The sequence below is a fragment of the Eleutherodactylus coqui genome, chromosome 12, assembly GCF_035609145.1.
Source record: "Eleutherodactylus coqui strain aEleCoq1 chromosome 12, aEleCoq1.hap1, whole genome shotgun sequence".
NCBI lineage: Eukaryota > Metazoa > Chordata > Amphibia > Anura > Eleutherodactylidae > Eleutherodactylus > Eleutherodactylus coqui.
In genome coordinates, this window is record NC_089848.1 from 15,013,576 (window position 1) to 15,041,532 (window position 27,957).

Genomic DNA, 27,957 nt, shown 5'->3' on the forward strand with positions numbered 1-27,957 from the left:
CTCTACTAAACCACCCTCCTCCTCCTCCTATGCAACCTCTGTCTCGCAATCAAGATGTGTCAGCAGCAGCACGTCGCCAGCAGTCGGTGTCGCGCGGCGTGGCAGCACAGCGGTGGGCAAGCGTCAGCAGGCCGTGCTGAAACTACTCAGCTTAGGAGAGAAGAGGCACACGGCCCACGAACTGCTGCAGGGTCTGACAGAGCAGACCGACTGATGGTGTTCGCCGCTGAGCCTCCAACCGGGCATGGTCGTGTGTGACAATGGCCGTAACCTGGTGGCAGCTCTGCAGCTCGGCAGCCTCACGCACGTGCCATGCCTGGCCCACGTCTTTAATTTGATGGTTCAGCGGTTTCTGAAAAGCTACCCACGCTTGTCAGACATGCTCGGAAAGGTGCGCCGGGTCAGCGCACATTTCCGCAAGTCCCACACGGACACTGCCACCCTGCGCACCCTGCAACATCGGTTTCATCTGCCAGTGCACCGACAGCTGTGTGTCGTGCCCACACGGTGGAACTCTACACTCCACATGTTGGCCAGGTTCTATGAGCAGCGTAGAGCTATAGTGGAATACCAACTCCAACATGGGCGGCGTAGTGGGAGTCAGCCTCTTCAATTCTTTACAGAAAAGTGGGCCTGGTTGGCAGACATCTGCCAGGTCCTTGGAAACTTTGAGGAGTCTTCCCAGATGGTGAGGGGCGATGCTGCAATCATTAGCGTCACAATTCCTCTGCTATGCCTCTTGAGAAGTTCCCTGCAAAGCATAAAGGCAGACGCTTTGCGCTCGGAAACGGAGGCGGGGGAAGACAGTATGTTGCTGGATAGTCAGAGCACCCTCATGTCTATATCTCAGCGTGTTTTGGAGGAGGAGAAGGGGGAGGAGCATGAGGAGGAGGGGGAAGAGACAGCTTGGCCCACTGCTGAGGGTACCCATGCTGCTTGCCTGTCATCCTTTCAGCGTGTATGGCCTGAGGAGGATCCTGAAAGTGATCTTCCGACTGAGGACAGCCATGTGTTGCGTACAGGTACCCTGGCACACATGGCGGACTTCATGTTAGGATGCCTTTCTCGTGACCCTCGTGTTACAGGCATTCTGGCCACTATGAATTACTGGGTGTACACACTGCTCGACCCACGGTATAAGGAGAACCTTTCCACTCCCATGCCAGAAGAGGAAAGGGGTTTGAGAGTGATGCTGTACCACAGGACCCTGGTGGAAAAACTGATAGTAAAATTCCCATCCGACAGCGCTAGTGGCAGAAGGCACAGTTCCGAGGGTCAGGTAGCAGGGGAGGCGCGGAGATCAGGCAGCATGTATAGCGCAGGCAGGGGAACACTCTCCAAGGCCTTTGCCAGCTTTATGGCTCCCCAGCAAGACTGTGTCACCGCTCCCCAGTCAAGGCTGAGTCGGCGGGAGCACTGTAAAAGGATGGTGAGGGAGTACGTAGCCGATCGCATGACCATCCTCCGTGACGCCTCTGCTCCCTACAACTACTGGGTGTCGAAGCTGGACACATGGCCTGAACTCACGCTGTATGCCCCGGAGGTGCTTGCTTGCCCTGCGGCTAGCGTCTTGTCAGAGAGGGTGTTTAGTGCGGCTGGGGGAATCATCACGGAAAAGCGTACCTGCCTGTCAACTGACAGTGCCGACAGGCTTACACTCATAAAGATGAACAAAGCCTGGATTTCCCCAGACTTCTCTTCTCCACCAGCGGACAGCAGCAGTACCTAAACAATACGTAGGCTGCACCCGCGGATGGAAGCATCGTTCTCTATCACCATAAAAAACTGGGACCTTTTAGCTTCATCAATCTGTGTATTATATTCATCCTCCTCCTCCTGCTCCTCCTCCTGAAACCTCATTTAATCACGCCGAACTGGCAATTTTTCTTAGGCCCACAAGGCTCAGTCATATTACTTTTGTAAACAATGTTTATACGTTTCAATTCACATTAAAGCATTGAAACTTGCACCTGAATCAATTTTTATTTTAACTGGGCTGCCTCCAGGCCTAGTTACAAATTAAGCCACAGTAAACAAAGCGATTAATGGGCCCTCGCCTACAGTGTAATCCTATTAATTTTTATGGGCTTCGCCTGCACTCATGGTACAGCAAGGTGTGTGGGGTTAGCCTACACTTTTGCTACATAAATGTAACTGGGGCCTTGTCTATACTGCAACTACTGAAATGTGAAAGAGACTGTTATCTCCCTAAACTGCTGCAACGGGAATGTTACTGTGGCCTGTCTTGACTGCTACTACTACTGAAATGGAGCTAAGACTGTGCTCCCCCTATACTGCTGCTTCGGAATTGTTACTGGGGCCTGTTTTGACTGCTACTACTACTGAAATGGAACTAAGACTGTGCTCCCCCTATACTGCTGCTTCGGAATTGTTACTGGGGCCTGTTTTGACTGCTACTACTACTGAAATGGAACTAAGACTGTGCTCCCCCTATACTGCTGCTTCGGAATTGTTACTGGGGCCTGTTTTGACTGCTACTACTACTGAAATGGAACTAAGACTGTGCTCCCCCTATACTGCTGCTTCGGAATTGTTACTGGGGCCTGTCTTGACTGCTACTACTACTGAAATGGAACTAAGACTGTGCTCCCCCTATACTGCTGCTTTGGAATTGTTACTGGGGCCGGTTTTGACTGCTACTACTACTGAAATGGAACTAAGACTGTGCTCCCCCTATACTGATGCTTCGGAATTGTTACTGGGGCCTGTCTTGACCGCAACTACTAGTGAAATGGAACGAATACTGTGCTCCCCCTATACTGCTGCTAGTGATATGTTACTGGGGCCTGTCCAGACTGCTACTACTACTGAAATGGAACTAATACTGTGCTCCCCCTATACTGCTGCTAGTGATATGTTACTGGGGCCTGTTCCTAATGCTACCGCTGAAATGTTACTAATTCTGGGCTCTGCCTATTCTGCTGCTAATGCTATGTCACTGGGCTTCCCAAAGACATGATGGCAGCGAGGCCATTTCCCACCAACGCGGTTACTGTTACGGTGCATATAACCACGGACACGTGGAGAGGACACGTAGTGCCTCAAAAACATCCCCCTCCTCCTCCAATAATGAAAACATTCTTGGCAAATACCTTAGCATTGGTCCGTCTGGTGGCAGTCCAAGAATTTCACCTTTAACGACACAACAAGAGAGCCCCCCCACCATCCCCCCGCAACGGCCCACTTAATCCTGGCCACATTCCAAAAACCAACTAAATAAAACCGCGCTACTAGGTCCGCAGTCGCCACCACATTCCCACCAACGCGGTTACTGTTAAGGTACATATTACCAGTCTGACCGGGGCATGCACTGTGGGCCGAAGCCCACCTGTATTGTATCTGACGTTAGCTCTGCTGAGCAGGGCACTGCAATGGGGTACATTTATGTACCGCCGATGGGTTCCAGGGAGCCACCCATGCTGTGGGTCCACAGGGACTTCACATTACGGATTTGTACCTGCCAGTGTCTATGTATTAAATACCCCGGTCAGACTGGGGCAAGCAGTGTGGGTCGAAGCCCACCTGCATTTAATCTGACGTTACCTCAGCTGTGCTGGGCACTGCAATGGGATTTGCTTATGTACCGCCGGTGGGTTCCAGGGAGCCACCCATGCTTTGGGTCCACACGGACTTCACATTAGGGAGTTGTACCTGCCTGTGTCTACTTATAAAAAAAACCCAGTCTGACTGGGGCATGCAGTGTTGGCCGAAGCCCACCTGCGTTTAATCTGACGTTACCTCAGCCGTGCTGGGCAATGCAATGGGATTTATTTATGTAACGCCGGTGGCTTCCTGGGACCCACCCATGCTGTCGGTCCACACGGAGTTGTACCTGCCTGTGTCTACTTATAAAGAACCCCAGTCTGACTGGGGCATGCAGTGTGGGCCGAAGCCCACCTGTATTTAATTTGACGTTAGCTCTACTATCCAGGGCACTGCATTGGGACAAACTACAGGAGCAATGCAGCGCTGATGAGACGTACACAGCTACGCTAGCATTGGAGTCCGCTGTAGGCACACGATTGCTGAGGGTTTGTGCAGAGGCCTATGTCCTGGGTGCAGTGAAAGTCCGCTTCCAGCCTAGGATTGCTGAATCTGTGGGCCGAGGCCTATGCCGTGGGAGCGGTGCAAGTCTGCCATTTTTTGTTCATGTCTTAGGTTTCCTAGGACCCACCTATGCTGTTGATGCAAGCTTAGTTCCCATTGCGGTGTTTGACCTGTCTGGCACAAAGGCACTGACTGACTTGGGTAGGGGGCAGAGCGCTGACGGCTTTCCCCTTGCAGTGTGGATTGACCTATGCGACACCTTGACAGAATGAAAACTGTGTGGCACATGGATTCCCCATTGCTATTCCCACGTTTGCAGCTCCTGACGGAGGTGGCACAGGATTGGAGTTCTCATTGCTTCTGTACAGCATTGTTGGCTATCGCCCCACCCCTTTTAAAGAGGGTCGCTGCCTGGCCCTGCCAACCCTCTGCAGTGTGTGACTCCAGTTCCTCTTTATGGCAGACGCACTTATAAATAGACATGAGGGTGGTGTGGCTATGAGGCCAGCGTGTGGCATGAGGGCAGCTGAAGGCTGCGCAGGGACACTTTGGTGTGCGCTGTGGACACTGGGTCGTGCGGGGGGGTTGGGCACCATGTTACCCAGGAGAAGGGGCAGCGAAGTGTCATGCAGGCAGTGATTGTGCTCTGTTGGAGGTAGTGTGGTGCTTAGCTAAGGTATGCCTTGCTAATGAGGGTTTTTTAAGAAGTAAAAATTGTTGGGGGGGGGCACTCTTGCCGCTATTGTGGCTTAATAGTGGGACCTGGGAACTTGAGATGCAGCCCAACATGTAGCCCCTCGCCTGCCCTATCCGTTTCTGTGTCGTTCCCATCACTTTCTTGAATTTCCCAGATTTTCACAAATGAAAACCTTAGCGAGCATCGGCGATATACAAAAATGCTCGAGTCGCCCATTGACTTCAATGGGGTTCGTAACTCGAAATAAACCCTCGAGCATCGCGGGAAATTCGACTCGAGTAATGGGCACCTGAGCATTTTGGTGCTCGCTCATCTCTAGTAGTTTGCAATAAACACGGTGGATTATAGTACTCTGTGAAAATGTAGTTGAATAAGAATACAGACGCAGCAAGCAGGCAAAGTACAGTTGTAATGATGACACTTGAACTTCAATGCTCTCTCTCTTAAATTTACTGTAGATTAATGGACTAGACAATTTCCCCACTAGTAGATTTGACTGAAGAAATGATTTAGATAACTGAAGAATAACTGAAGCAGAAGGATAAGTGGCTAGAAGACTGATCACGGCTTCGACTTCACCTAATAGTTCTGACTCACTATTTTGTAGAAGTGGATCTTGGAGAGATGCTCCTTTTCCTCTGCTGTAGGATGCCAAGGGAACAGATGTTAACCGCGTTCAAACTTGAGGCTAAATGTGCTGCACTGCTCGCTCTCTCTGTCTCACGTCCTCCTCCTTTCTGACTCTGACAACAACTGACTAACTGCTTAGTCTGTCTTCTATTTATCACCTCTATCTTCCTTCCCGCACTTTCTGAACTCCTCCTCCTGTATAGGGACTAATAGATCTGCTTCCTTGCCCTTGGGCTTTGCACCAGTAAGATTAAACCTGACTATCAGCCAATGAGGAGCCAGCTGACATCAGAGATGAGCTCCTTGCTTAGAGCAGAAGGGGGAGACACAGGGTCTCTCCCACAGACGGCACCTTCTGTATCCAAGAAAGGTATACAGACAGGTAAGACAGGACAGTGTGCTGTGTGTGTTTTGTAGTGCCTGCTGGGACACTACATGTGCACCCTGGTTCCTCTCCCCCTGACCTCTCCTCCTTGGTTTTGTAGGAGGAGAGGAAAAGGGAGGAGAAATCTGGGCGCACACACTTACACCTGCACCGGCACTTTGAAGACAGAATGTGTGGAAATCAGGAAATGCGAAGCGGTGAACAGGTTAGATGAGTTTACTTGCTTAACGTGCAAAACGTTTCAGTAAAAGACAGCTTCACGTAGCGTAATCTTCTTTATTAATGCTACTTTTAAAACAGAGACATGACAACCGTCAAAGTGCCAGACATGTTTAGGCTGTAAACCAGCCTTTTTCACAGCTGCTGGAAGCTTACGTCTGAGGTCCGTGGAGGATCTGCATCAGGCAGCTGGAGGTCCCGTTTGAGGAGGTGAGCCAAACGAACTTACTTGCTCAACCCCTCCTGCAACCCTGGTAAGAAATGCTCATGGAATAAGTACAGTTGCATTTGCCTCTTCTAATAGAACTTTTAATACATTATTTCATTCCTTAATTGAGAAGGATAAGCATGGCCCTGTCTTGTATACTTCATCTGCTTCACCTGCCACCGCAAATACTATTATGCAGGCTACTTCAGCACAAACTAGTGGTGTGGATATGCAAAGAGATATACAAAACAAACCTATTCTACGTGATGTTTTTCTAGCTGTGACTAAAAGTAATACTATTTTGGTCTCCCTTTCTGCTCAGGTTGGTAGCCTGAGAGAAGATGTCTGCTATATAAGACACTATTTGCAGAAAGTTACTGAAAGACTGTTTAAAGCAGAGACTCATATAATGAAATGGAAGAATAAGTCGCTCCTATGTAGGATACAATTAGTAAAAGCGAGCAGTCTATCCATACTTTGCAATATAAAGCAGAGGATCTGAAAAATAGACTAATGAGAAATGATTTGTGACTGGTGGGGGTTCCAGAAAAGGTGGAAGGCTAGTATCCAAGATACATTTTTGAGGAATAGCTGAAGTCAGTAATTGGGAGAGATATTTTGACATCTTTCTTTGCTGTGGAAAGGGTTCATAGAGTTCCTGCTGAACTACCTCCACCTGGTGCTGAGCAAAGAACTGTTTAGATAAAACTACATTATAAAGATTGGTACACTATCTTAACGAGAGCAAACAAAATGAAAGAAATAGCTATGGACAGTCATCAAATAGCTTTATTTCCAGATTATTCACTGGACATATAAAAAAAGACAAAAACAAATGCAGTTTCATCATTTTAAAGGGCTTATTCACACAAGCGTATACAGGCCGGCGTTTTCATGGCCGGCCGATATACACTTCCATCTAAGCAGTTCCCTCCTTCCCTCCACCTTACCGGCTCTCTGCCTCTCTCCTCCACTCCGGTGTTTACAATGGGAAGGGGCAGGATGGGGCGGAGCTAAGCTCTGCTCTGTTCCACTCACTCCCATTGCTGTCTATGGACAAGGGGCAGGAAGGGGCGTGAGCTTAGCTCCGCCCCTGTCCTACCCACTTCCATTGCAAACCACTTGGAGGGGAGGAGAGAGGCAGAGAGCCAGTGAGTGGAAGGGAACTGCTTGGATGGAAGCATATATCAGCCGGCCGTGAAAAAGCCAGCCGATATATGCTCATGTAAATAAGCCCTTAGAGAAGGTTACTGAGTTTACAGCTGCCTTATGCTATTTTATATCCAGCACGCCTGAGAGTTGTGGTGCAAGGAGAGACTTTTTTCTTTGATAATTCTAGGGATGCCTCCCAGATCGATAAACATTAGAGATGAGCGAACGTACTCGTCCGAGCTTGATATTCGTGCGAATATTAGGGTGTTCGGGATGCTCGTTACTCTTAACGAGCACCACGCGGTGTTCGGGTTACTTTCACTTTCCTCTCTGAGACGTTAGCGCGCTTTTCTGGCCAATTGAAAGACAGGGAAGGCATTACAACTTCCCCCTGCAACGTTTAAGCCCTATACCACCCCCCTGCTGTGAGTGGCTGGGGAGATAAGGTGTCACCCGAGTATTGAAATCTGCCCTTCCCGCGGCTCGCTACGGATGTATTCTGACATTAGTTCAGGGAAAGTGGTATCGTGTTGGAGCTGCTATAGGGAGAGTGTTAGGTGTATTGTAGGCTTCAAGAACCCCAACAGTCCTTCTAAAGGCCATAAATCGTCTCTATATGCGCTCAGTGGGGCCGGCGGCAGCAGCGCCGACCCCATTGAGAACATATAGAAGACAAATCCTTCTTTTCTTCCACAGCTGTAACAGCTGTAGCAGAGAAGAACGATGTTTGCCCATTGAATTCAATGGAACCAGCAATACAGCAGGTTCCACTGAATGCAATGGGCTGCCGGCGATCGCAGGATGAATGGTCGGGAAGGGGTTAAATATATAACCCCTTCCCTGCAATTCATCCAGAAATGTGATACACTAAAAATATATACCGGCGTATAAGGCGACGGGGCGTATAAGACGACCCCCCAACTGTCACCTTATACGCCGGCAATACAGTGGAGCAAAGAATAAAAAGCATTACTCACTTCTTCAGACGATCTGCGCCGCTCCTGTAGACTGTCACTCCTTCCTGGTGTTCTGCGGTGCTCCTGCAGGCTGTCGCTCCCTCCTGGTTCCCGGCAGAGCATTGCTTTCTCTACGAAAGGCTTTAAATCCACGCCTCCAGAAACACACGTGCCTTCAGCCAATCACAGCCAATGACAGTGATGTCATTGAATTGCTGTGATTGGCTGTGTTTCTGGAGGCGGGGATTTCAAGCCTTTCATAGAGAAAGCTTTAGTCCGTGGACCAGGAAGGAGTGACAGTCTGCAGGAGCGGCGCAGATCGTCTGAAGAAGTAAGTAATGCTTTTTATTCTTTGCTCCACTGTATTGCCAGCGTATAAGGTGACAGTTGGGGGGTCGTCTTATACGCCCCGTCGCCTTATACGCCAGTATATATTTTTAGTGTATCACATTTCTGGATGAATTGCAGGGAAGGGGTTATATATTTAACCCCTTCCCGACCATTCATCCTGCGATCGCCGGCAGCCCATTGCATTCAGTGGAACCTGCTGTATTGCTGGTTCCATTGAATTCAATGGGCAAACATCGTTCTTCTCTGCTACAGCTGTTACAGCTGTGCCAGAGGAGAACGATCTTTGCGCTGACAGTGCGGGGGGGGGGCACTCTTGCCGCTATTGTGGCTTAATAGTGGGACCTGGGAACTTGAGATGCAGCCCAACATGTAGCCCCTCGCCTGCCCTATCCGTTGCTGTGTCGTTCCCATCACTTTCTTGAATTGCCCAGATTTTCACACATGAAAACCTTAGCGAGCATCGGCGAAATACAAAAATGCTCCGGTCGCCCATTGACTTCAATGGGGTTCGTTAGTCGAAACGAACCCTCGAGCATTGCGAAAATTTCGTGCCGAGTAACGAGCACCCGAGCATTTTGGTGTTCGCTCATCTCTAATAAACATGAACATTTATATAATAGTAATAAGTAGCCTTTTTTGTTGGTTACTGGGGAAGTATTCAACCACTTGAAATGGGTTTGTTGAATAGCTAGTGGTGCATCTTATTGTGATGTTGTGTTTTCTTTTGATCATTATCACTATGCCTAGGTCGTTAGAGCCCCAGGGATATGGGCTATGTGTGTATAGGGTTGGATGTGGTGCCTTGCTTTTTTATTTTCTCTTCCCTCTTCTCCTCCATGTCTATTATGCAATGCAACCAGCTTCTCTAATTATATTAATATGTGTGTAACATAATGAAAATAATTTACTATAGCTCAAGAGGTTAATATAATTTCATGGCATGTGCGTGGTATGGAGGATAAAACTAAAAGATGTGCTGTTTTCATCTGTACAGCAATTTCTACCAGCTATTGCCTGTTTATTAGAAACTTATTTTACAAAACATACTGTTCATTTGATCCACCATTCCTTATGGGCATTTGCTTTTCACTCTGTATACCCAACTTACTTTTGTGGAGTCATCCTTCACAGATTCAAACGGGAGATTTATTTGCCTTAGGCTGCATTCCCACGAATGTATATCGGCTCAGTTTTCACGCCGAGCCGATATACGTCGTCCTCATCTGCAGGGGGGGGGGAGGATGGAAGAGCCAGGAGCAGGAACTGAGCTCCTGCCCCCTCTCTGCCTCCTCTCCGCCCCTCTGCACTATTTGCAATGAAAGGAGGCGGGGCGGGGCTCAGTTCCGAGAATTAGCCCTGCCCCTGTTCTGCCTCTCCCCATTGCAAATAGTGCAGAGGGGCGGAGAGGAGGCAGAGAGGGGGTGGGAGCTCAGTTCCTGCTCCTGGCTCTTCCATCCTCCCCCCCTGCAGATGAGGACGACGTATATCGGCTCGGCGTGAAAACCGAGCCGATATACGTTCGTGGGAATACAGCCTTAGATGTACTATTGCTCAGAAGAATTATTTTTTAGTGGCAATATATATCCATCATCAGTATTCCAGCGAATGCATTATGAAGGGGAAGGAATTTATGGCTACGTTTCCTGCTGTTCCAACATTGACGGTGAGTGATTTTAATAATTGCTTGGATTCCTGTTTGGATACATTTTATACCTTCCCTATAGTGGCTTTTCTTTCCTCAACTGCCTTCACACATTTATTAATGGAGCTAGATTTGTGTGATCTGTGGAGGCTGAGAAGCCCAGAGATCAACAATACTCTTGCTATTCTAGTTCACATAATACCATTTCTAGACTGAATATCCCAATAGGTACCCCATCTATGCTTTTCATTTTCATAGGGTGGCATATCTGCTGCAAACTGTGTTTGATCATTCTCCATTTTGTTTGTTGTTGACAGCACATTGGGGATTCTGTGTGCATAGAATTTGAAAATTAAATCCCTTCTTGTTAACTTTCCTTGAGGGCAATGCTAGAATGGAGGAATTATTTCAGTATAATATTGGTTCTTCTTCCATGGATGTTATGCAGGCATTTATATGGGGCCATTACATACAGAAGATTAGTTTACACAAGTCTAAATCTCGGAATGTCATTAGGGCCATTCAGAGACAAGCTTTAGAAGTAAAGCAAGCGTATATACATTCTCTCACTAATCAGGTGGAAATTAATGTGGAAAGAGGCACACTTGCACCTTGTAAATCATGTAAGAGGTCCTGCAGAAAGCAGATGTATTTTTATGAAGCAGAAGATTTCAGAGAAGGGGGAAGCCGGGTGTTGTTTTTTGGCACCTATAATTGAGAAGGTCTGATAATTCTCTGAGACTTTTTTCCTCTATTTTAAAAATTTGTATGCCTTTAACTAAGAGTGAATCATGAAGATCTTTATGAATATTTAGTGCGAGTGCAATTACGAATTTTATCTAATGATCAAAGAGTACTGTAAGAGGTTCCTTCGACGTTAAATAATTAAATGATGCAGTAACAGCGCTATGCAGTAACACTGATGCAGTAACAGCTATGACTGTCCATAGCTATTTCTTTGATTTCTCTTGCTCTAATGAAATAGTGTCCAGGTTTGATGGCCTTCAAAATGATTTTTTTAAATACAATCAAGATATGCTGCTGCCACATTTACTATGGTTTTTAATGAATCATTGCATGAAGGCATACTTCCACCATCAATGAAACATGCTATAACTGTCTTAGTTCCTAAAATAGGAAAGGATTTGTCTCATCCTGATTTTTATCGTCCAATATGTGGTCAATAAGACCACTGATGTTAAAATTCTGGGAAAGGTACTTGCGAACAGATTACTTTTGGTTATAAGTTTATCCAGCTTTATGCCGAAAAAAACGACCAACCGCTACAAATTTAAGGAGTCTATGTTTGAATCTCCAGGTGGACCATCGAGTAAGTAGGGGTAGGGTTGTTTTTTCACTCGACGCTGCCAAAGCTTTTGACAGCATCAAGTGGAGTTATTTATGGACTGTTCTTCATGCCATGGGTTTAGCTGAGAAATTTTTGGCATGGGTTAAACTGCTTTATTCAAAGCCAGAGGCAAAAATGAGGGTACATGGTTGTTTTTCTGGATGGATGATGTTAAAGAGGAGAACAAGGCTGGGATGTCCCCTATCCTTTTTTCTCTTTGCCTTGGTAATCAAGCTCTGACTGGTCTGATATAGTTGGATTGCAGTTTAAAAAAACTGAGGAACGTGTCTCATTGTATGTTGTATGCGGGCATGTAAGTAAATTTAAGGTTCCTATTATGTTTAGTTTTTGATAAGATGTTGAGTCTTATTACTAATTGGAGGGAAATATGTCCCTTAGATCCCTTGCCAGTGGATTTTTCATTGGAACATATGCAAATGGTGAGAGTATTCAAATATTTGGGAGTTGTGGTATCTTCTAAGCCCAGAGATTTTATTTCTGCCAATTTGTTTCCATCGATACAAACGTTTGAGGATAAGGTCAAGCTCTGGAATCATCTACAATTGTCGATTATTGGCAGGGGAAATCTTAATAAAATGGTTTTGATGTCCCAGCTCCTTTATATACTTCGAAACTCTCTGGCTTGGATTCAGTCACAATACTTTTTTAGTTCATATATGTAAGGGGTTTATTGAGAAATAAGAAAACAGCTAGAATTAAACTGGAGACTCTTTAAAGGGATAAGCAAACTGGTGGGTTTACAGTTTCAACAGTTTGGATGTATTTTTAGTGTCTCAATTACAACAGTTGACAGGTTCAGGAGAAAGAAATGGGGTGGGGTTGAAATTGTAGATTGATTTCTAAAGTGACAAGTTCTACTCCTTCCATAAAGATATGTGAGAGAGGCATAAAAGGAGGAAAAAAGGACTATATCCGACTATTACTTTAATGATTAATTTATGGAATAAATGTAAGCAGATTTTACAACTATATAGATTCTCTGGAGGAACCTTAAATTGCAAGAGTTTTTGGGTTGAAGGGTTTTTCACTATGGGAGAAGAGAAGTGTAATCTTTTTGTAACAAGTACATTCTGGGGGTCTTTTTTTTATAGCTTTTTATCTCAAAACCGCCTGGCATCACTTTGGGAGATAGTCATCCTGCACCGCAGCTGACAGCCATGGCAGAGGATTGCAGAGGTTCCCCCACTGTTTTCAATGTGAAAACCTTGCATCGCACCGCGTGCACCTAGCATGTGGTGCGATGCTGCCGCCGACCCCATTGAAAACAACGGGCAATGCGAGGGCACGCACAAAGATAGGATGTGCCGCGACTTGTTTCCCGCATTGCATTGCAGTGTGTATGACCCCATTCAAAAGATTAGGGCTCATATTTGTGCGTCTCTCAATGCACAAATCTCTTGCAATTTTCTTGGTTGTATGAATAGGACCTTAGGGGGGCTTCAAACGACCATGTTTTTGTGCGTACATAAGTGCGCACCCATGTACTGTACATGCAAAAACCCACGTGAATACAGGTCTGTGCTTTGTTTTCAATGTAGCCGCGGCTGCTGCCGGCGGCTACATTGAAAACAAATGTCTACTGGCACCCCTGCATTCTTTTTTAGGGAAGGGCTTTACATATAAGCCCTTCCCTGATAAAGAAAGATTTTAGTGTGAAAATATATATATATGTGGCAGATGTTTCCTTCATCTCCGCTAGTTAAAAGAATTCCCTGCTGCTACATCTGTCACATCTGTGACAGATGCAGCAGAGGAATTCTTCAATTCTCTACCGCAGCTGTCACACATGTCAGCTGCGGTAGAGGATTCTGCTGCTGGCAATTGATTTCAGGGAAGGGCTGTAAATATGAGCCCTTCACTGAAAATCAAGTAAAAGTGGTTTAAAAAAAAAAAAAGAGATACCTTGCTTCAGATGCAACGGGGCTCAGATGCAACGGGGATTAAAAATCCCTGCCGCTGAAAGAGCTGAATGTGTTTGGCTGAGGTGCTCAGCCAATCACAGGCAGCTCTCGCCCGTCATTCATGCCAGAAGTTGCAGATGTAGCAGCAGGGATGTATTTTAGCTAGCGGGGATGAAGGAAACATCTGCTGCATGCGGCAGATATGTACTTCATCCCCGCGGGGGTCACGGCAGCGGCAGAGAGGTAAGTATATTTTTTATTTATTTTTTTTTTACATCAACATTTTTCTTTTTCTGGGAAGGGCTTATAGCTAAAGCCCTTCCCTGAAAAAGAATGAAGGGTTGCCGGCAGACCACTGTTTTCAATGGAGCCGCCGGCAGCAGCCGCGGCTCCATTGAAAACAATGCGTGCATTCCCTATGGTGCACGCATGTCCTATCTTTGCAGGCACACATGGTGCCAAGGGGAACCTGATTCACTTGGTGATTAGGAAGTATACTTCCTAACAGTCCAGAACCCAGTGTAGCATTGTGGGATTTCAAGTGATGTCTTGGGATGGTCTATGTATGTCTTCCTAATACTGTCCAGGGGCAGAATTCAGTTGCCAGTGCCTGCACCCTCTAGTAACTCCTTATTCGTTCATTAGTTGATCAATGCCTGGTCCACTCTGACACCAATTTGCAAAACCAATCTGCTGGGTGAAGTTCGTGGAAGGGAAGTGTATTAGCAGGGGAGAGCATAAGAAGAGGTACATGAACAGGGCTGCCTGAGATGCGAGAATGACATTTAAAAATTCAAAAGCTATATACGGTTAAAGGGGTTGTCTCACGGCAGCAAGTGGGGTTATACACTTCTGTATGGCCATAATAATGCACTTTGTAATGTACATCGTGCATTAAATATGAGCCATACAGAAGTTATTCACTTACCTGCTCCATTGCTAGCGTCCCCGTCGCCATGGATCCGTCTAATTCTGATGTCTTCTTGTTTTTTTAGACGCGCTTGCGCTGTGCGGTCTTCTTCCTGGTGAATGGGGCCGCTCGTGCCAGAGAGCTGGGCCTCGTAGCTCCGCCCCGTCACATGTGCCGATTCCAGCCAATCAGGAGGCTGGAATCGGCAATGGACCGCACAGAGCCCACGGTGCACCATGGGAGAAGACCCGCGGTGCATCATGGGTGAAGATCCCGGCGGCCATCTTGGTGAAGGAAGAAGAAGGAAGAAGGAAGACGTCGCAGAGCGGGGATTTGGGTAAGTAATACATTTTTTTTTTTTTTTTTAACACATCCTTTGGGGTTGTCCTGCGCCGAACGGGGGGCCTATGGGGGAAAAAAAAAAACATTTCGGGTTTTTCGCGAGACAACCCCTTTAACCAAATTTCAGCACTCCTAAGATCATACTATGCCTACCTACTGAAAGAGGGACAGCTCAGGCAGCACTATGTGTGGCGTGGCAAAAGTTTTGTTAAGCCCTGCCCTGAATCATGCACAATCCCTACTCACACATTTTAATGATATGATCTTATATTGTAAGTGTTCAAGAATATACTTATGGCGTTGCTTCAATCATCAAGGCCTGTATAATAAAGTTAAAATGTTATGAAAACTGCACTATAAACATAAAAAAACACAATAACGGTGGAATGTTTTTTTTTGGTAACTATGCAGCCTCTCTATATATTCATTGGCCTTTATAATGACTCCGTCTCTCTATATATTCACTAGCTCCATGGTTATTGACTGTTAGGGTGCATTCCCACGAACGTATATCGGCTCGGTTTTTATGCCGAGCCAATATACGTTGTGCTCGTATGCAGGGGGGGGGGGGGGGGTGGAAGAGCCAGGAGCAGGAACTGAGCTCCCGCCCCCTCTCTGCCTCCTCTCCGCCCCCTGCACTATTTGCAATGGGGAGAGGCGGGGCATGGGTGGGGCTAATTCTCAGAACTTAGCCCCGCCCCACCTCCTTTCATTGCAAATAGTGCAGAGGGGTGGAGAGGAGGCGGGAGCTCAGTTTCTGCTTCTGGCTCTTCCATCCCCCCCCCCCCCCCTCTGCACACGAGCACAACGTATATCGGCTCGGCGTAAAAACCAAGCCGATATACGTTCGTGGGAATGCAGCCTAAAGCAAGCGTGGCATAACTCAATGGACTCTCAGCATGTCTTTCAATATTTAACACTCACAGTCTCTTTTTGGTGGGATTTCACTATCAGCAACACAGCAGATTTACAATTGGACTTGCCATAGCTATAATAGTTTGACTATCCCGGGGCACCTTATCATCTAGATTGCACTCTAGTTTTATGGGATTTACTCAACAATGCTAGGATAACTTTACAGGTCTGCAGCATTCAAGTTTGTGAAACTCCAACTCTCAACATATCATACAACTCTCAGAATTACCATTGTTCACGTCATACTAGGAGCTGCAGTTTCATATAGTTATGACTTCAATAGAATCATAGAATGGTAGAGTTGGAAGGGACCTCCAGGGTCATCGGGTCCAGCTCAGTGCAGGATTTAATAAATAGCACTTGATGAGTTTCCAGTAAAGCTTTGGTATCTATATATATAAAATTGAATGTATGTCTGAGTGTCTGTGTGCGTGTCTGTTTGTCCTTTATGCGCTACTGCACCATTCATCCGATCGCCATGAAACTTTGGGAAGTTGTTGAGTACACTCCTGGGAAGATTATATGCATAGTACCTTTATGCTACGATAAATGGAGCGCGTGCGTGCGTCATCGACAGTTACGACCCCCCCACATAGATCGTTCGATTTCCATCATTGCCACTAATTCTCTCACTTCCCGATGTTGTAGAAACATGAAATTTGGCACGAGCATTGATTATGTCATAAATAGGAAAAGGTAATGGGTCCCAACTCGATTATTCAATTCTAAGCGCCAAAGAATTAGCGTCCAAATTTTACGTACGGAATCTAATTTTCTCGCTTCCCAATGTCATAGAAACTTGAAATTTGGCACGAGCAATGATTATGTCATAAATAGGAAAAGCTAATGGGTCCCAACTCGATTATTCAATTCTATGCACCAAAGAATTAGCGTCCAAATGTTACGTACGGAATCTAATTTTCTCGCTTCCCAATGTCATAGAAACTTGAAATTTGGCACGAGCATTGATTATGTCATAAATAAGAAAAGCTAATGGGTCCCAACTCGATTATTCAATTCTATGTGCCAAAGAATTAGCGTCCAAATTTTATGTACGGAATGTAATTTTCTCACATAGAAACGTGAAATTTGGCACGGGCATTGAATATGTCATAAATAGGAAACGCTAATGGGTCCCAACTCGATTATTCAATTCTATGCGCCAAAGAATTAGCGTCCAAATTTTACGTACGGAATCTAATTTTCTCACATAGAAACGTGAAATTTGGCACAGGCATTGAATATGTCATAAATAGGAAATGCTAATGGGTCCCAACTCGACTATTCAATTCTATGCGCCAAAGAATTAGCGTCCAAATTTACGTACGGAATGTAATTTTCTCACATAGAAACTTGAAATTTGGCACGGGCATTGATTATGCTATAAATAGGAAACGCTAATAGGTCCCAACTCGATTATTCAATTCTATGCGCAAAAGAATTAGCATCCAAATTTATGTACGGAATGTAATTTTCTCACATAGAAACTTGAAATTTGGCACGAGCATTGATTATGCCATAAATAGGAAAAGTTAATGGGTCCCAACTAGAGATGAGCGAACGTACTCGGTAAAGCACTACTCGTCCGAGTAATGTGCTTTATCCAAGTACCTCCCCACTCGTCCTGAAAGATTCGGGGAGCGCCGCTGCTGACAGGTGAGTTGCGGCGGGGAGCAGGGGAGAGCGGGCGGGAGAGAAGGAGAGAGAGATCTCCCCTCCGTTCCTCCCCGCTCTCCCCTGCAGCTCCCCGCTCCGCGGCGCTCCCCGAATCTTTCAGGACGAGCGGGGAGGTACTCGGATAAAGCACATTACTCGGACGAGTAGTGCTTTACCGAGTATGTTCGCTCATCTCTAGTCCGAACTCGATTATTCAATTCTAAGTGCAAAACAATTAGCGTCCAAATTTTACGTACGGAATCTAATTCTCTCACTTCCTGATATGTATAAATGAACTAGCTGATATACCCGGCTTCGCCCGAGTTAATTTGGTACTGGTGTTTATCTGGTGTTCACACGGAAAATCTTCTGAAGCCGTGGTTACTTTAGAGATACCGGAAAAACATATGTTCACCATTTTGCATAGTTCTCTGCGTTACCCAGGAAACATCACGGGGAGGTAACCATGCGACGTTTCCTTTATATAAAATGACATCAGGAAGTGAGAGAATTAGATTTCATACGTAAAATTTGGACGCTAATTCTTTTGCACTTAGAATTGAATAATCGAGGTGGGACCCATTAACTTTTTCTATTTATGACATAATCAATGCCCGTGCCAAATTTCAAGTTTCTATGACATTGGGAAGTGAGAGAATTAGATTTCGTACATAAAATGTGGACGCTAATTCTTTAGCGCTTAGAATTGAACAATCAAGGTGGGACGCATTAACTTTTCAAATTTATGACATAATCAATGCTCGTTCCAAATTTCATGTTTCTGTGACACCAAGAAGTGAGAGAATTAGATTCCGTACGTAAAATTTGGACGCTAATTCTGTTGCACATAGAATTGAATAATATAATTGGGACCCATTAGCTTTTCCTATTTATGACATAATCAATGCTCTTGCCAAATTTCACGTTTCTATGACACCGTAAAGTGAGAAAAATACATTCCATATGTAAAATTTGGATGCTAATTCTTTTGCGCATAGAATTGAATAAGCGAGTTGGGACCGATTAACTTTTCCTATTTATGACATATTCAATGCCCGTGCGAAATTTTAAGTTTCTATGTGAGAGAATTAGATTCCATACATAAAATTTGGACGCTAATTCTTTTGCGCATAGAATTGAATAATCGAGTTGGGACCCATTAACTTTTCCTATTTATGACATAATCAATGCTCCTGCCAAATTTCACGGTTCTATGACACCGGAAAGTGAGAAAGTTACATTCCGTACGTAAAATTTGGACGCTAATTCTTTTGCGCATAGAATTGAATAATCGAGTTTGGACCCATTAACTTTTCCTATTTATGACATATTCTATGCCCATGCCAAATTTTAAGTTTCTATGACATTGGAAGTGAGACATTTAGATTACGTACGTAAAATTTGGACGCTAATTCTTTTGCGCTAGAAATGAATAATCGAGTTGGGACCCAATTACTTTTCCTATTTTGGAGATAATCTGTGCTTCTGCCAAAATTCATGTTTCTACGACTTCGGGAAGTTGGAGAAATTTTGGCGAGTCAGTGAGTGAGTCAGTGAGGGCTTTCAGCTTTATATATATAGATGTATGTCTGTCTGTCTGTCTGTCCTTTCTGCATTACTACACCATTCATCTAATTGCCATGAGACTTTGGGAAGTTGTTGAGTACACTCCTGGGAAGATTATAGGCATAGTACATTTATGCTACGATAGGTGGCGCGCGTGCGAGCATCGTCGACAGTTATGCCCCCCAGACAAAGATCTTTGATTTCCATCTCAAGCACGAAAGCAAAAGGCATTACGAGCAACGGGATGCGTGTTCAACTACAAAATGATGCATCCGCCGAACGTTTCACAAGACAATTGCTGGATATTGAGAATGCTGAGGTAAAATGAAAGCTGTGCTGTGATTGGTTGCTATTTCTTATACTGCTGAGGTTGCATGAAAGCTGTGCTGTGATTGGTTGCTATATATAATACCGCAGAGGTAAAATGAATGCTGCACTGTGATTCGTTGCTATTTTTTATATTGCTGAGGCAGAATAAAAGTTGCGCTGTGATTGGTTGTTATTTCTCTTACTGCTGAGGTAACATGAAAGCTGTGCTGTGATTGGTTGTTATATATTATACCACTGAGGTAACATGAAAGCTGCTCTGTGATTGGTTGTTATCTAGATATATAAAAACGAATGAATGTATGTCTGTCTGTCTTCGCAGCAACGCGCAACGGGTAAGCTAGTACTAAATATACGAAAGTATTATTTTAGTGTTTCACAAATATATGACTTTGCAAAGTTTAAGGGTGCATTCACACGAACGTACATCGGCTCGGGTTTTACGCCGAGCCGATATACGTTGTCCTCGGGTGCAGGGGGGGGGGGAGGATGGAAGAGCCAAGTGCAGGAACTGAGCTCCCACCCCCCTCTCTGCCTCCTCTCCGCCCCTCTGCACTATTTGCAATGAGAGGAGGCGGGACGGGGGCGGGGCTAAAGTCCGGGAATTAGCCCCACCCCCATCCCGCCTCTCCCCATTGCAAATAGTGCAGAGGGGCGGAGAGGAGGCAGAGAGGGGGCGGGAGCTCAGTTCCTGCTCCTGGCTCTTCCATCCTCCCCCCCCCCCCTGCACCCGAGGACAACGTATATCGGCTCGTCGTAAAACCCGAGCCGATATACGTTCGTGTGAATGCACCCTGAAACAAACCAGATAATATAGTAAAGACATTAACTTAACTGCATGGTAAATGATGTAAAAGCCAACAATAATGGAATGCACTGTTGCTGTTTTACTGCAGCATGCCACTAAACACTGTAAAGGCAATTACATAATTCTGGTTCAATGTTACCTCACTGTTGTATATATACAGTAATCGATGCATATTATCATTTGACCTTTTCTATTAGGCTGCATAACAACGAGTACTTAAACATTAGAATTACTGAGTTCCGAAAGCTCACACTATTTTTCAGTTATTGACTACTGCCTACATTAAGTAGCAAATAGCCGTATACTGAGCTGTGGTATCCTAATTTCCTCTCTGCGGCACATCATTAATGTGTTCCACTTTTTAAATAAATGTTACCTAAGGAAAGCAATTACTTACTGTGTTCAGTAATATGCACTGGGGTATAAACTTTTCAGCCTACAAGTTGTGAAAATGAGTATATAGCTAAGTAAAGTACATGCTTATGGAAACTGCAGAAATTCCTGGGGGACCAATAAGGAAGTGTTTTATTTTCTTTCTACTAATGGATGAAATCTAGCGCAGACTGGGAAGATAAAGGAAACCTTTGACCTCATTTAAATACATAATTTTCTTTATCGGTTAAAGTGGTATTCTGGTTGTCAAACGAATTTTCAAAATCCACCCATGTTTATGCACAGCTAGTTATGGGTATAAATTGCCCAGCCATTACCGTTTTATCTTGTCCTCCATTTCTGATGATTTCCCACATTGCTATTTTTCAGCTGGAAAGTACATTTACCACAATTTCCTGATCTGTACTTCCTTCCTGTGAGCATCCCCAATAAGCGCTGACCTGCTATTGGTCAGCAATCCGTTCCTGAGAGCTGAATAAAAAAAGGACCATCTCTGGTCATTCCTACTGAGCAAGCCCGACCTGTAGTGGAATGCCTATACGATGTATCCATGGCAACCTGGGAATAAACACTACTGAAGTGCCAGAATGGTTTATAGAGCTACAGAACCACATTGACAACTTAAAGGGGTTGTCCGGCCATAAACATTAGGTCTCATTACTTCTGTTTGCCCATTACAATGCACTTTGTAATATACATTGTGCATTGTAAATTAGGCAAACAGAAGTTATTCACTTACCTCTTGTGCTGCCCCCCCCCCCCCCCTGTGTTGCTCCTCGGTTGCCATGGGTTCCGACAAGTCTCTTCTCCTCTTCTTGTCGGAACGACGGGGACAAGCTTCTCCAGCACAGCTCTGCACATGTGCAGAAGAACTTCAGCCGCTGGGAAGCTCAGGGGAGGTGTGGCTGCTGGCTCTTCATCTCCAAGGTAAGAATGAGTGGAGGGGCGGGCTCTCGCGGGGGGAGGGGTGGGGGGGTGGAGAGGAAGAGATGGATGGATGTGTGCAGGGGGGGGTGCAGTGATGTGTGTGTGTGTGTTCGTGGTGTCTGGAGACCCGGCTGTCAGAAGTCCCGGGGGAAGGGGGGGGTGGAGAGGGAGAGATGGATGGATGTGTGCAGGGGGGGGGGGGGTGCAGTGATGTGTGTGTTCGTGGTGTCTGGAGACCCGGCTGTCAGAAGTCCCGGGGGAAGGGGGGGGTGTGGAGAGGGAGAGATGGATGGATGGATGGATGTGTGCAGGGGGGGGGGTGCAGTGATGTGTGTGTTCGTGGTGTCTGGAGACCCGGCTGTCAGAAGTCCCGGGGGAAGGGGGGGGTGGAGAGGGAGAGATGGATGGATGTGTGCAGGGGGGGGGTGTGCAGTGATGTGTGTGTGTGTGTGTTCGTGGTGTCTGTTTACACTCATGGTAGGATTTTATCGTGAACCATGACAGTCTCCCCTGGCCACAACCCCTCTGATTATAGTATGCAGCAGGGGGTGGGGCCTGGGCGGGGAGAGACTGTGGGAAGGCAGCACAGAGGCGCCATCTTTGAAAGCTGCAGTGAAGATCAGAATCTAAGGTAAGAAACTGACATTGCAGCTGATCTGCCGGCCGGTTTGAGCCCCTGTATGCTGTGTGTTACTATCCTTACTGAAAGGAAAGCAGCAGCATTATAAAAATTTTTACCCTGTGTGGCCGGACAACCCCTTTAAATAACATTTGATTAGCATTCATTTGACAGCAACTTTGTGTAACTAGAACACCCCTTCAATAGTGATGAGCGAGCATACTTGCTAAGGGCAATTGCTCGATCGAGCATTGCCCTTAGCGAGTACCTGCCAGCTCGGGAGCAAAGATTCAGCTGCTGGCGGCGCGCAGGGAGCTGCGGGGGGGGGGGGGGGGGGGAGGAATGGAGGGGAGATCTCTCTCCCCCTCTCTCCCTCTCTCCCCCCCCCCCCGCTCCCCACTGTTGACTACCACAACTCACCTGTCACCCGCGCCGGCAGCCGAACCTTTTCTCCTGAGCGGGGAGATACTCGCTAAGGACAATGCTTGATAGAGCAATTGTCCTTAGCGAGTATGCTCGCTCATCTCTACCCTTCAAGCTTCTGTTCAGACATTACATAGTTATATTATGAGATACTGGTGGTTAACCCCTTAACGACGGCCCCATCGGGAAACTACGTCCTCAGAAAGTGGGCCTTAATCCTAGAGGACGTAGTTTTATGCATCCTCTTTGGATTGATGCCCACTTGCCTGAGGACGTGACAGCTCCATGCTATCGGTGTCCGCAGGTAGCCGACAGCATGGAGCTGTCATCCCAGGATGCGGGCAGTCCCCCCCGGCATTGTGATCGGCGCTATAAAATGAATAGCGCCGATCGCAAAAAAGTAAATAAAACAGTGTAAAAAAGTAGTAATTCAGCTGCTATGATGGATCGGATCCATCACGGCAGCTGAAAATACTCACACGGCTTGTCGGCGGTGTCCCCCGGAGATCTGGTCCTCCCGGACCCGCCGGTGGCCTTCTGCGCATGCGCGCCTGACGATGACGTCACGCGCACGCGCAGAAGCCCGGGTGTCCCCGGCAAATTTAAAATCTCCTGGCTCCCGGCTCCTGAAGGTAGCCGGGAACCAGCAGGTGTTACCGGGGACCACTGTGAGCGGTCCCCGGGCCCTCGATCACCGCTATCCATTGCGATAGCGGTGATCGCGAAAAAGTTTAAAAAGTAAAACAAAAGTAAAGTTTCACCTCCCCTCATGGATCGGATCCATGAGGGGAGGTGAAGATACTCACCCCCGGTCCTCTGCGATGTCCCGATGTCCCGGGACCCGAAATCCCCGTCTGCGCATGCGCGCCCGATGATTGACATCGGGCGCGTGCACAGAGGGGCTCGAGCCCCGGGAAATTCAAAATTGCTCTGCTCCTGGCTGCCATGTGTAGCCAAGAGCAGAGGGATGTCACCAGGGACATGATCACTGTCATCCAATGGATGACAGTGATCATGTAAAGTAAAAAAAAAAGTGCAGAAAATAAAAAAAAATAAATAAAAAAAGGGGTAAAAGGTAAAAAAAAAAAGTGCAAAAAGTAAAAAAAAAGTTTTAAAAAGTTAAAAAAAGCTTGCGTTTCATCTCCCCCCACGGATCATATCCGTGAGGGAGGATGAAATGACGTACCTAAGGCCTGCGGATTTATCCGCGGACCTCACCCCAGCTTCTGCGCACGCGCCCGTGGCCAATGTGGCAGGTGCATGCGCAAAAGCCGTGGTTTTTTAAAATCTCCCTGCTCCTGGCTACAAAGCTTAGCCGAGAGCCTGGAGATTTCACGGAGGGCCGCGGTGAGCGGTTCCTGATCACGTGTTCGCCGTTATCCAAAGAATAATGGCGATCACGTAAAAGTTAAAAAAAGGTGAAGCTTCATCTCCCCTCACTGATGCGATCAGTGAGAGGAGCTAAAATTTTTTACCGGAGGCCTCCATATTTGCACCCCGACGCAATCTTCTTCCGTGAACTTTCCCGTATTCTGCGCATGCGACCGCCGGCAAAACACTGGACACATGCGCAGGAGTCGGGGAGCACAGGAAACTTAATATCTCCTTGCTCTCGGCGACCAACGGTCACAGAGAGCCTGGAGCAGTGACGGGTGGCCTCGTTGAGCGGTCCCCGGTCACGTGAAAAAATGGTAGCGATCTACCTTTGGCCGGTCTCACATGACCGGATAGGAATTACGGATTCCGCATGCGTTTGATTAGCGGTAATACGCAGATCAATCGCATTGGATTACACAATTCCGCTCACATTAGCGGGTTGGAATTGCGTAATCCACTCGCAGAAAAGAGAACGCAGCAGGTTCTATTTTACCGCGGATATCCGCAACATAGAGCCCATTGTGCTCCATGGTCATGGATATACCCGCAGCCCATACGCAACTACGTTGTATACGGGCTGCGGGTACCCGCGTCATCGCTAAGCGACGGTGCGGGAAATACAAACAACAACAAAAAAAGTGTACTGCGCATGACCGCCCGTGTAAGTACGCAGTTATGCGCAGTACATTACGCGGCCGTACGCAGGGTCACAGCCGGGCTCACAGCCGGGATCCACCTACGGCTGTGTGAGCCCGGCGTTATTCAGACCGCTACCTGTAATATGCAATTTACAAGAAGCCCCGGGAACGCTCGCCTTCCTGCAGTTCCAGGAGCAGCTTGTTGAGCGCCTTCTGTGTGAGACCGCCGCACCTCATCAAGCTTATGGAGACTCACAGAGCGCCACTTTTTACACCCCATCCCCGCCACTGAGGTCAAAAAATGACTCCCAAAAAGCATGAGAGGAGGGGGGATACACGGTTTTATTGCCCCATGGGCCCATTCCAACCAGCCTCCGTAATTACCCGTCTTTGGAAATACCACACAGTTCACATTATTACTTTTATCTAAGATTTGGGGAACGCCGAAAAGGGCGTGGGGGGGGGGGGGGGGGGGATTTTAGGGAGTCAATTTTTATTCCGTACAAATGAGCAATGGGGCCTGGAATTTATTCAGTTGTGCCCTGCAATCCAACTGGTGTTCCCTCCATTACAGGCCTTGCCATGTTTCCTGTAAGTAGATTAGGGCCACAATGGGTATGTTTTTGAACACGGGACAAACGGGGGTATCCATTTGGGGGTGAACGTCTTCATTCCTATGTAAACTGTACAAAAAAAAAAGTTTTTAAATTGACAAAATTGCCAAAAAAATGAAAATTGTAATTTTTTTCTTCTGCTTTGCTGAAATTTATTCAAATACTGTGTGGTCAAAATACGCAGTACACCCCTAGATGAATTCGTTAAGGGGTCTAGTTTTTAAAATGGGGATATTTGTGGGGGTCTTTATAGTTTTGGACGCTCAATGACTCTATAAGTGGGCAATGGGGCCTGGAATTTATTCCGTTGTACCCTAAAATCCAACGGGTGCTCCTTCCATTATAGGCCTAGCCATGCGTCCTTTAAGTAGATTAGGGCCACAAGGGGTATGGTTCTGAACACGGGACAAACAGGGGTATCCATTTTGGGGTGAAAGTCTTCATCCCTATGTGTGCTGTACAAAAAAAACAGTTTTTAAATTGATACAACTGCCAAAAAAATGAAAATTGTAATTTTTTTCCTACTGCTTTGCTTAGATTTATTCAAAAATTGTAGGGTAAAAATACACAGTACACCCCTAGATAAATTCGTTAGGGGGTCTAGTTTTCAAAATGGGATCATTTGTAGGGGTTCTCTGTTGTTTTGGCTGCTCAAGGGCTCTACAAGTGTGCAATGGGGTCTAAATCACCTTCATGCTAAATTTCTGTTCTGAAAGCCACCGACTACTCCTTTCATTTTGGGCCCCGTTGTGCATCCAGACAAAAGATTAGGGCCACAATGGGTATGTCTCTGAACACGGGACAAACAGGGGTATCCACTTTGGGTTGCAAGTCTTCATTCATGTGTGTGCTGTACCAAAAAAGCAGTTTTTAAAACGACAGAATTGCCAAAAAAACGAAAATCACAATTTTTTCCTTTTGCTTTGCTTCAATTCATTCAAAAATTGTGGGCTCAAAATGGGCAGTACACCCCTAGATAAATTCATTAAGGGGTCTAGTTTTCAAAATGGGGTCACTTGTGGGGGTTCTCTTTGATTTTGGCCGCTCAAGAGCTCTACAAAAGTGCTATGGGCCTAAAACTCCTTCAAGGAAAATCTATGTTCTTAAAGCCACCGACTACTCCTTTCGTTTTGGGCCCCATTGTGCATCCAGACATAAGATTAGGGCCACAATGGGCATGTCTCTGAACACGGGAGAAACAGGGGTATGCATTTTGGGATGAAAGGCTTCATTCATGCGTGTGCTGTACAAAAAAAAGCTGTTTTTAAAATGACAGAATTGACAAAAAAATGAAAATCACAATTTTTTCCTTTTGCTTGGCTTGAATTCATTCAAAAACTGTGGGGTCAAAATGGTCAGTACACCCCTAGATAAATTCGTTAAGGGGTCTAGTTTTCAAAATGGGGTCACTTGTGGGGGTTCTCTTTGGTTTTGGCCACTCAAGAGCTCTACAAAAGTGCTATGGGGCCTAAAACGCCTTCAAGCAAAATTTATGTTCTGAAAGACACCGACTACTCCTTTCATTTTGGCTCCCGTTATGCATCCAGACATAAGATTAGGACCACAATGGGTATGTTTCTGAACACGGGAGAAACGGGGGTATCCATTTTGGTGTGTAAATCCTCATTTTCATGGGCTCTATAGGAAAAAAATATGTCTTTAAAATGACATATTTGCAAAAATATGAAATTTTATTTTTTGTCCCCTAAATTGAACTAATTCCTGAAAAAAACTGGTGTGGTCAAAATACTCATGACACCCCTCAGTGAATACACTAAGGGGTGTAGTTTTTAAAATGGGGTCATTTGTGGGTGTATCTATTATTCTGACACTTATGAGCCTCTGCAAACTTGGCTTGGTGCAGGAAAACAAAGTGCTCCTCAAAATGCTGAAAAGTAATGTTAAATTTGTACGTCCTCTAAATGGTTAAAAAAAACACAAAAGTTTTTCAAGTGTGCATTCAGAATAAAGTAAACAGATGGAAATACATATCTTATCAAAAATTTGTACAGTATGTTTGGACATATTTGAGATATTACGGTTGAAAATGTGAAAAAATGACAATTTTTTCAAAATGTTTCCAATATTGGTACTTTTAATAAATATACACAAATTATATCGGTCTCTTTTTACAATCTAAATGAAGTACAACATGTGGCGAAAAAACAATGTCAGAATCACTGGGATATGTAAAGCCTTTACGGAGTTATGCCACGTTGAACGACGCATGTCAGATTTCCAAAATTTGGCTCCGTCACTAAGGCGCAAACAGGCTTCGTCACTAAGGGGTTAAAAAAAAAGAGGTATTCTAGGGTGGGAATGAGAAGTTTATATTTTTTTTATTACTATTTATTTCCTTTTTCGTAATGAGTTTTGTTTAGTCTAAATATAAATTACTTGGGAATGTCACAGAGAAACAATTCATGGAATCCTCAACTCTTCCGAGTTTGAAGAGCTTTTATAGCAAAATTATTGATTTGGCTTTGCGACTGTTTTGCCAACAAGTAAATGTATAGAGCTGTGTCTGATACTTATTTGGCAATGAATGCTGAAATATGGATCTACACAGAAGGGCTATCTTTTAACAGACACCCATTTAGTTGGAGTTCATAGAATCATAGAATGGTAGAGTTGGAAGGGACCTCCAGGGTCATCTGGTCCAACTCCCTGCTCAGTGCAGGATTCACTAAATCATCCCAGACAGATATTTGTCCAGCCTTTGTTTGAATACTTCCATTATAGGAGAACTCACCACCTCCTGTGGTAACCTGTTCCACTTTTTGATCACCCTCACCGTCAGAAAGTTTTTTCTAATATCTAATCTGTGTCTCCTCCTTTTCAGTTTCATCCCATTGCTTCTAGTC